The sequence below is a fragment of the Callithrix jacchus genome, chromosome 11 (genome assembly GCF_049354715.1).
Source record: "Callithrix jacchus isolate 240 chromosome 11, calJac240_pri, whole genome shotgun sequence".
NCBI lineage: Eukaryota > Metazoa > Chordata > Mammalia > Primates > Cebidae > Callithrix > Callithrix jacchus.
The window spans coordinates 119,520,078-119,530,475 of NC_133512.1; the positions used below are offsets into that span (position 1 = coordinate 119,520,078).

General features: G+C 40.4%; 1 long non-coding RNA gene across 1 annotated transcript; it reads left to right on the forward strand.

Annotated features, from left to right (window-relative positions):
* The first annotated feature begins 3,170 nt into the window (after positions 1-3,170).
* Positions 3,171-8,911, forward strand: LOC144578458 (uncharacterized). The gene is made up of 2 exons (XR_013524286.1): positions 3,171-3,261; positions 3,462-8,911. It is a non-coding gene; the product is annotated as an uncharacterized LOC144578458 (long non-coding RNA).
* The last annotated feature ends 1,487 nt before the right edge of the window (positions 8,912-10,398 follow it).

Sequence of the window (10,398 nt, forward strand, 5' to 3'; positions counted from 1 at the left end):
CTGAGCCCTTCTCAGATTCGTGACTTGTAAAATTATGAATCAAATTGGATGCTGTTTTAAGGTACAGATTTTGTGGTAGTTGTTATACAGTTACATAGCTGGAAGGATAGGTTTTCAGGGGATGGTGGCTGGGATGGCACAATGCCCCATAATTCTGCTCCTGGTTAAAGTGTATTCTCATGTCTAACTCTAGAAATGGAGACTCTTTTTATATATACAAAGACCAATAGCCATTCTAGCAGTAACTCGTAGGTTTTATTCACAGCTTGAAAATTTAAGAACTGCAATATTTGGCAACACAGATGATCTGTCCAACTCAGCCTTGGAAAACGTGCCAATTGATACATAGTTAAAAAGCTTAGATGACTTCCGTGATGTCAGCCTCAAAATGTTTAGGATTTTTTTATTTTCTCAAACACCCTATCTTACTTTAATTATGTTTCATTATTTGCTAGTTAAACCCTGCATGAGGATTTTCCTGTTTTTAGCTAAAATGTTCTTATAAAGTAGTACTTCCTTTCATTGAGATAAAACTAGGTCTTTTAAGCTTTGAGTTGCATTCTCTAGGTCTGGCATACTAGGATTTAGTGAAAACGTCTATATTATCGTATTTATATTTCTGTGAATTTACAGCATTCAAATCTCCAAAATGGTCATCTTTTGATCTGTTGTTTACATAGATTTTCATTGGCTTTCTAATGAGATAGTTGTACTTCTCTAATTTTTCTTTAATTTCCAGTATGTATTTTTTAAGGATCGGCAATTAATGTATGAGATGGAGTAATTTTATGTTCCATGTTCTGCCTGATCCTAGCATTCTGTTGGGGTTATGATTCACAGCAGCCTGTTGGAGTAATGTGGTGACCCTCTTCCTTCCCATTGATTATGGACATTGCCAAAATGATTTCTCATTGGCAGGGATCCTAAAGTCTATGTAGCACTTTCTTTTCCCCAGTTAATTGAATACTGTCTTTTAAAGCCTCAGTTTTTGCCTTGGAACCAGTTCAAGTAGCACAGAACCAGATGAGTTCAGAACCACAAACCTGTACCCATTAGACTTTGGGTGTCACCTCTGCCAGGTGATACCTGCTGAACTTGCCACCCAATCAAATTAAATCCTCTGGAGAGATCTCAACATAGAATAGATGAGCATCCCTGGTGATTCTGCTGTCTAACCCATGCCCTTGCCCTAACAAGACACTTTTAGAGAGCCTAGTTTCAACTTATTTTTACTTCCTTATGGACCATCTAGTTGAGTCCAGGCTAAGCCATCTAAGTGAAGACAGAATTTTTTCCCTAGAAAACTAAAAACCAAACAAATTCAACTCTTTATTATGGAGATGTTGAAACGTACACTGTCTTGGTCTTAGTCTGTTGCTTATAACAGAATACCTGAAAGTGAGTAATTTATATTAAAAAAGAATATATTTCTTACAGTTATGGAGGCTGAGAAGTCCAAGGTCAGGGGCCACATCCGGTGAGGGTTTTTGTTGGTTGGACTTTCTAGAGTCTGGAGGCTGCATAGGGGGAAGTTGAGCATGCTAACGTGCTAGCTCACCTCTCTCTTGCTGCTTCTTATAGAGCCATCAGTTCTTCCCCCATGATAACCCATTGATCCATTAACCCATTAGTCCATCAACTCCATTACCTTTCAATAGCCCCACTTCTCAATACTGCCACATTGGGGGTTGTTTCAACGTGAGTTTTGGAGGGGACAAATATTCAAACCATAGCATAAACAAAAGAAAGAGAATAGAAAAGTAGACACCCTGTACTCATCACTCAGCTTTAACAGTTATCGGTACAAATCTAATCTTATTTTATCCATGTTCCTAGCCACCCCCACCCCTAACTTCTCCCCACAACCCCACTGAATTACCATGATGTTAAAAAAGTGAGGACAGGCAGCTATTTCTTCTGAAGAAAGATCCTGGGCACAGTATAAATCACCCCATGTAAGGAATGGGAGTTGGGTTCTCAAAGCTGGGAGAGCCAAGGGCATGACAGATGGTGTGGGTGTGGCAGGGTTCAGCAAAGGCAGTGCCTCCTCAGTCTGTCCTGAGTGACTGGTCCCATGTGGATGAAGGTTCCAGTTCATTAGTGTTGTGACCCTGTCTCTGAATCTGATTATCTTTGAGCATCACCGCCACCGCTTTGTGAATAAAAGAGACCTTCTTACCAAAAATAAATAAATAAATAAATAAATAAATAAAAGCAAAGTATGTCTCTAAATCTGATTACCTTTGAGCATCACCACCACGACTTTGTGAATAAAAGAGACCTTCTTACCAAAAAATAAAAAAATAAATAAAAGCAAAGTATGCACAAAACATTAACAGAAAATTACAAAATGTTTGTGAAGGACATAAAAGATAATCATAAAGGGGGAAGATGTTACTTTCATGATGCAAAAAATCAATTTCCATAGCTATGGAAATTTGTCCCCAAATATCTGTAAATATAATGCAATTCAAAATGCCAAAATGTCTCAGTGTGGTGGCACACAGTTGTAGTCCTAGCTACTTGAAAGGCTGAGGTGGGAGGAGCTCTTGAGTCCAGGGTTTTGAGGCTGTAGTGAGCTATGATTGCACCACTGCGTTTCAGCCTGGGTGACAGAGTGAGACCCTGTTTCTAAAAGCAAACAAAAAACAGCTAAAATGATCTTTTCTTAAATGAAATTTTGTATGTTGATAGTAGAATTCACATAGAAGAAAATGTCAATAATGGCCAAGGCAATTTTGAAGAAATACAAATTTGCAGTCTCTCCTTGACAAAGGTTTTTATTATTAACAAGCTAAAGTAATTAACACAATATGATATTACCAATATAAAACAGTTAAATGGGGATTGCGTCCGGACCCGCACTGCCTCAGGATGTAAAGTGTAACAAGGGGGTCAGGGTGGGCAGCGTGGGCCTGTGAGGCCAGTGGGTGCCCACATCCCCCAGCTCCCCCTGCAGCTGACCCCACAATGGTCCTCTCTCGTTGCCGAGAGATTCAGGTTCCAGACTGAAGGCTACCTGTTTTCCAGTGCTCCCCACTTCCTGGGTCCCCCAGCTCCCCCTGCACCTGGCTCCACAGTGGTCTGCTCCAGTTCCATAGTGGTCTGCTATGTGTTCCATTGTGACCCCAGCAGGCTGGGGTTACTGCGGTGACCACCAAAACAGCCTTGATGCTGTAAAGGAGCCTAGAGCTACCCCTCAGCCGTACTTGCGGATGGTCTTTTAGGAGCTACCCAGGATCGTGGCAGCACTGCTAAAAAGTATGGTATCAGATTCTAATGGTTTTCCATGGGAATTAGTGATATGGGAAGGTGTTATTGGATTTTTTGCTATTCCTCTTTTTTTGTGGAGAAGTATCAGATCAGTTAGGAGTTGGCTTTATGTGTGAAGAGAGAAAAAGCTTGCTACAATGCTTTCTGAACTAACTGAAAAAAAAATGTAAACTGCTTGAAAAATCTAGGCATGTTCAAAAGGAGTATGAAGGCTATGAAGTAGAGTCATCTTTAAAGGATAACAGCTTTGAGAAGGAGGCAGCAGAAGCACAAAATTTGGAGGCAGCCAGTGAAAAGCTTAACAGATTTATTTCTGAAATTGAGGATGAAATAGTCTATCTAGAAAAAGAGTTAAAGGAAGAGAAATCTAAACATATGATAAGTTGCTGGCAGATATTTCAAAAACAATAGAGTCACTAGAAGATCACTCAAAATTCCTCAAATCACAAATAGCTGAAGCCAAAATGACCTTCAGCATATTTCAAATGAATGGAGAACTGAATATAGCAATAAAAGATGCTTTTAATGAAAATTCTCAACTTCAGGAAAACCATACACAGCTTTTGCAAGAAGCCGAAGTAAGGAAAGAACAAGTGAGTGAACTTAGTAAACAGAAAATATCATTTGAAGACTCCGAAGTGCACACAGGACAAGTTCTAATTGATAAAGATGATCACATCAGGACTTTGACTGAACACTTGCTGAAGATGAAAAATTGGGCTGCTATGCTTGGAGAAGACAAAATGGATGATCATAACTGGAAACTGGAAATGAACAATGAATTGGAAAATGGTGCCTACTTAGATGATACTCCAAAAGGAGCTTTAAAGAAACGGATTCATGCTGCTAAGTTACATACTTTTTAAAAAACTTTAGAAGAAGAAAGAAACCAAATGTATGTTCAGTTTTCCAAAATTAATGGAACAGAGAAAGATCTTGGAGACCATATTAAACATCTTCAGTCTGAACAAGCATCTTTACAGTCAGAAAACACACATTTTGAAAGTGAGAATCAGAAGCTTCAACAGCAACTTAAAGTAATGACTGAATTACATGAAGAAACTGCAATGAGACTTTACAAAAAGTTAGAGAATGAAGAGAAGCTTTCTAAAGTAGACAGAAAGATCAACTATACCACTGACCAGCTGGAGAACTATAGAAAGCAAGCCAAAGATCTTGAAGAAAAGTTGGAAGGAATGATTCTTCTTATGAAGGGCAGATGATTTCCTAGAAGAAAAAAGAAAATGAAAATTGGTTTGCAGCTCAGACTGCTGAAGGAATCCTCAGTGATTTCAGGAAAGAAATGTTAAATGTTAAATAGAACGGAGTTTAAATTCAAAGTTTAAATGTTAAATAGAACGGAGTTTAAATTCAAATTTTTACACAAAGACTCTTCTGCACTTGATGGTCAAAATACAGGATTTGACAGAGAGCATTACCCATATGTTACCCAGATGAGAAGAGGGCCTCTTTGCTCCCCACCTCCTCCAGGAATCGGGTTGGGAGTTTCTCCACATTATTTTCCACCAAGAGATTTCCCAGGTCCACCATATGCTCCATTTGCAAGGAGGAATGCCTATCCACCCACGGGTTTTCCTCCTTATCTTCCACCAGGACCTAGATCTTTCCTCCCTACCCCCATATGCTGAAGGGAGAAGTGAGATCCCTGCAGGGTTGATTCCATCTTCTAATGACCCTGCAACTGAACAAAAATAATTCAGATTGATCTCCAGTTCCCTCAGAATTGATTCTGCCTTAAAATGAGCCTGCTACTGAACACCCAGCATGACACCAAAAAACCTGACAGTATTTGATTCTCTTCCAAAGGAATTTAGACTGATCTTGAGTCCCCATCAGGATTGACTTCACCTTCAAGTGAGCCTGCCACTGAACATCGGCACCACAGGAAGGAAGCTGACAATTTGTGTTATCCTCCAATGTAATTTTCACTGATCTTGAGTCCCCTTCAGGGTTGACTCTGACTTGAAGTGATCCTGCCACTGAACATCCGGCACCAGAGCAAGAAAGCTGACAATATTTGTGTTTTCCTCCAACATAATTTTGACTGATCTCCAGTATCTGTCAAGGTTGACTCCACCTTCAACTCAGCATGCTACTGAACATCTGGGACCACAGCAAGAAAGCTGACAATATTTGTGTTCTCCTCTAAAGTAGCTGTGACTGATCTCCAGTCCCCATCAGGGTTGACTCAGCCTTCAAGTGAGCCTGCCACTGAATATCGGCACCACAGCAAGGAAGCTGACAGTATTTGTATTCTCCACTGAAGTAATGGTGACTGATCTTGAGTCCCAACAGGGTTTACTTTGGCTTCTACTGAGCCTGCCACTGAACATCCAGCACCACAACAAGAAAGCTGACAATATTTATGTTCTTCTCCAACGTATTTTGACTGTTCTCAAGTCCACATCAGGGTTGACTCCACCTCCAACTGAGTCTGCCACTGAATATCCAGCACCACAACAAAAAAGCTGACAGTATTTGTGTTCTCCTCCAACATAATTTTGATTGCTCTTGAGTCCCCGTAAGGGTTGACTCTGCCTTCACCTTCACCTGCCACTCAACATTGGCACCACAACAAGAAAGCTGACATTATTTTTGTTCTCCTCCAAAGTGGTTGTGACTGATCTTGAGTCCCCAACAGGGTTGACTCAGCGTTCAAGTGAGCCTGCCAGTGAACATCTGGCACCACAGCAAGAAATCTGACAATATTTGTGTTCTCCAGCAAAGTAGTTGGGACTATTATCAAGTCCCCATCAGGGTTGACTCAGCCTTCAAGTGAGCCTGCCACTGAACATCCAGGACCACAGCAAGAAAGCTGACAGTATTTTTGTTCTCCTCCGAAATAGTTGTGACTTATCTTGAGTCCCCTTCAGGGTTTTGGAGGAGAACACAACTACTGTCTGATTTCTTACTGTGGTGCCTGATGTTCAGTGGCAAGTTCACTTCAAGGCTGAGTCAGCCCTCCTGGGTACTCAAGATCAGTCACAGCTAATTTGGAGAACAAAAATACTGTCAGCTTTATTGCTGTGGTGACATGTGCTCAGTGGCAGGCCTTCAAGTGACCCTGCCACTGAACATCCAGCACCACAGGAAGAAAGCTGACCATATTTGTGTTCTCCTATGAAATAGTTGTGACTGATCTTGAGTCCCCATTAAGGTTGACTCTGCCTTCAAGTGAGCCAGTCACTGAACATTTGGCACCACAGTAATAAAGCGGACAGTATTTGTGTTCTCCTCCAAGGTAGTTGTGACTGATCTTGAGTCCCCAGGAGGGTTGACTCAGCCTTCAAGTGAGCCTGCCAGTGAACGTCGGGCACCACAGTAAGCAATCTGACAATACTTGTGTTCTCCAAAGTAGTTGGGACTAATATCAAGTCCACATCAGGCTGACTCCTTTTTCACGTGAGCCTGCCACTGAACATTTGGCACCACAGCAATAAAACTGATGGTATTTGTGTTGTCATCCAAAGTAGTTGTGACTGATCTTGAGTCCCCTTCAGGGTTGACTCAGCCTTCAAGTGAGCCTGTCACTGAACATCTGGCATGACAGTAAGAAAGCTGACAGTATTTGTGTTCCCTCAGAAATAGTTTGACTGATCTTGAGTCCCCTCAGGGCTGACTTGGCCTTCAAGTGAGCCTGCTACTGAACATTCAACACCACAGCAACAAAGCTGACAGTATTTGTGTTCTACTTCAAAGTCGTTGTGACTGAACTTGAGTCCCCATCAGGGTTGACTCAGCCTTCAAGTGAGCCTGCCACTGAACATTCAGCACCACAGCAAGAAAGCTGACAGTATTTGTGTTCTCCTCTGAAATACTTGTGACTGATCTTGAGTCCCTTCAGGGTTGACTCGGCCTTCAATTGAGCCTGTCCCTGAACATCTGGCCCCACATCAACAAAGCTGACAGTATTTGGGCTCTCCTCTGAAATAGTTGTGACTGATCTTGAGTCCCCTTTAGGGTTGACTCAGCCTTCAAATTAGCCTGCCACTGAACATCCAGCAGCACAGGAAGAAAGATGACAGTATTTGTGTTCTCCTTTGAAATAGTTGTGACTGATCTTCAGTCCCCTTCAGGGTTGACTGTGTCTTCAATTGAGCCTGCCACTGAACATCTGGCACCACAGCAAGAAAGCTGACAATATTTGTGTTCTCCTCCAAAATAGTTGGGACTGATAACAAGTTCCCATCAGGCTGACGCTTATCTTCAAGTGAGCCTGCCACTGAACATCTGGCACCACAGCAAGAGAGTTGACAGTATTTGTGTTCTTCTCCGAAATAGTTGTGACTAATCTTGAGTCCCCTTCAGAGTTCACTCAGCCTTCAATTGAGCCTGCCACTGAACATCTGGCACCAGAGCAAGAAAGCTGACAGTATTTGTGTTCTCCTCTGAAATAGTTGTGACTGATCTTGAGTCCCTTTCAGGGTTGACTCCATCTTCAAGTGAGCCTGCCGCTGAACATCCAGCACCATGGCAAGGAAGCTGACAGTATCTATTTTCTCCAACATAATTGTGACTGATCTCAAGTCCCTATCAGGGTTGATTCCGCCTTCAACTGAGCCTGCTACTGAACATCTGGCACCACAGCAAAAATGCTGACCGTATTTGTGTTCTGCTCCAAAGTAGTTGAGACTGATCTGTGGTCCCTATCAGGGTTGACTCAGTCTTCAATGAGCCTGCTACTGAACATCTGGGAACACAGCAAGAAAGCTGACAGTATTTGTGTTCTCTAAAGTAGTTGTGACTGATCTCGCATCCCCATCAGGGTTGACTCCACCTTCAACTGAGCCTGCCACTGAACATCTGACACCACAGCAAGAAAGCTGACACTATTTGTGTTCTCCTCCAAAGTAGTTGTGACTGATCTTGAGTCCCCATCAGGGTTGACTCTGCCTTCAAGTGAGCCTGCTACTCAACATCCGACACCACAGGAAGAAAGATAACAGTATTTGTGTTCTCCTCTAAAGTCATCCTGACTGATTTTGAGTCCCCAACAGGGTTAACTCAGCCTTCAAGTGAGGCTGCCACTGAACATCTGGCACCACAGCAAGAAAGCTGACAGTATTTGTGTTCTCCTCCAAAATAGTATGACTGATCTTGAGTCCCCATCAGAGTTGACTCTGCCTTTAGATAAGCCTGCTACTGAGCATCTGAAACCACAGCAAGAAAGCTGACAGTATTTGTGTTCTTCTCTAAAGTAGTTGTGACTGATTTGAGTCCCCATCAAGGTTGACTCTGTCTTCAAGTGAGTCTGCCACTGAACATCCGGCACCACAGCAAGAAAGCTGACAGTATTTGTGTTCTCCTCCAAAATAGTATGACTGATCTTGAGTCCCCATCAGAGTTGACTCTGCCTTTAGATAAGCCTGCTACTGAGCATCTGAAACCACAGCAAGAAAGCTGACAGTATTTGTGTTCTTCTATAAAGCAATTTTGACTGATCTCAAGTCCCTGTCAGGGTTGGCTCTGCCTTCAAATGAGCCTGCTACTGACCATCAGGAACCACAGCAAGAAACCTGACAATATTTGTACTCTTATTTACTGTGGTTTTAGACAAATGTGATTGTAACTTTATGCCTAATTAAATAAATTTTTAGTTGATTTAAAAGAAAAGAAACCCAGATACCATATATCTTCATTTATAAATACTTCAGTATTTACCTCTAAGAGACAACAAATTCTTTTTTTAACCAGAATACGATATCATGTCTACAATAGTTATTAATATTTTCAGGAAACAATTTAAAGTATCCCAGGAAAATAACTTGAGCCCTTATAATAGTATTAATGTGGGCTTAAATGGATTTTCCTAAAATGTGTTACCTATCTTTATGTACTCAGTATGGAATCATCCAGCAATTCATTGTCATCCACTTGACATACACCACTGAAGGAAGTTTAAAGTTCATCTACAAATTCTGCTTTTTACACAGTCATCTTTCTTTATAGTATCATTAAATAAGGTCAATTTGAGCACTAGTCTCTAGGGGAAGAAATCTTGTTGTTGACACATCTCCACTCAGGGAAAGCTTTACTCAGTATTTACCTCATCATCTCCCATCTTTATAAAGCCAATTCCCCATCCACATCAAAATATTCACATTAGAATATTTCTTTCATTCCCTATTTTAAAAAATAAAAAGAAACTATTATTATCTAGGGGATTTTTAATCAGCTTTATTGAGGTATAATTTACATAACAATAAAATCTACCTATTTTATATGAGTTTTGAAAAATGTATGTAACCATATAACAGCCACTACCTTCAAGATATAGAATAATTATAGTATTCCAAAAAGTTCCCATATGTCCACCAACACTCTACAGCATGGCCTATGGTAATGACCAATCTGCTTTCTATCCCTATAGTTTTACTATTTCTAGAATTTCATAGAAATGAAATATTTGGTATTTGGCTTCTTTCACTTAGCCTAACGCTTTTTAAGTTCATTCCTGTATCAGTAGTTTGTTCCTTTTTATTACAGAGTAGTATTGCATTCTATGAATATACTACAATTTGTCTATCCTTTCATCAGTTGATCAATACCTTTGTTTGGGTTGTTTCCAGTTTTGGGTTATTATGACTATATTGCCTAAGAACATTTGAAAGTAAGTCTTTGTGTAGATCTGTGTTTTTATTTCTCTTGGATAAATACCCCGGAGTGGAAGTGTTGGGTCACATGGTAAAAATATATTTAACTTTATAAGAATCTGCCAAATTGTTTTCCATAGTACCTGAAACAATTTGCATTCCTACCAGAGAAGTATGAAAGTTCCAGTCTCTCCATATCCTTCCCACCAGAGAAGTATGAAAGTTCCAGTCTTTCCATATCCTTGACAATTGTCAGTATTTAATTTTAGCCATTCTAAGGATTTTATATTAGTATCTCATGATTTCCCAATTAGTAATTATGTTGAGCATCTTTTCAGATACTTATATATGTATCTTTTATAAACTCTTTATTCTTTGCTCATTTAAAAATTGGATTGTTCATCTTCCTATTGTTGAGCTATATATTGTTTTTATTCTGGACACAGTTTCTTATCAGATATATGTATTATGAATACTTTCTCCAGGTTTGTGGCTTATCTTTTCATTTACC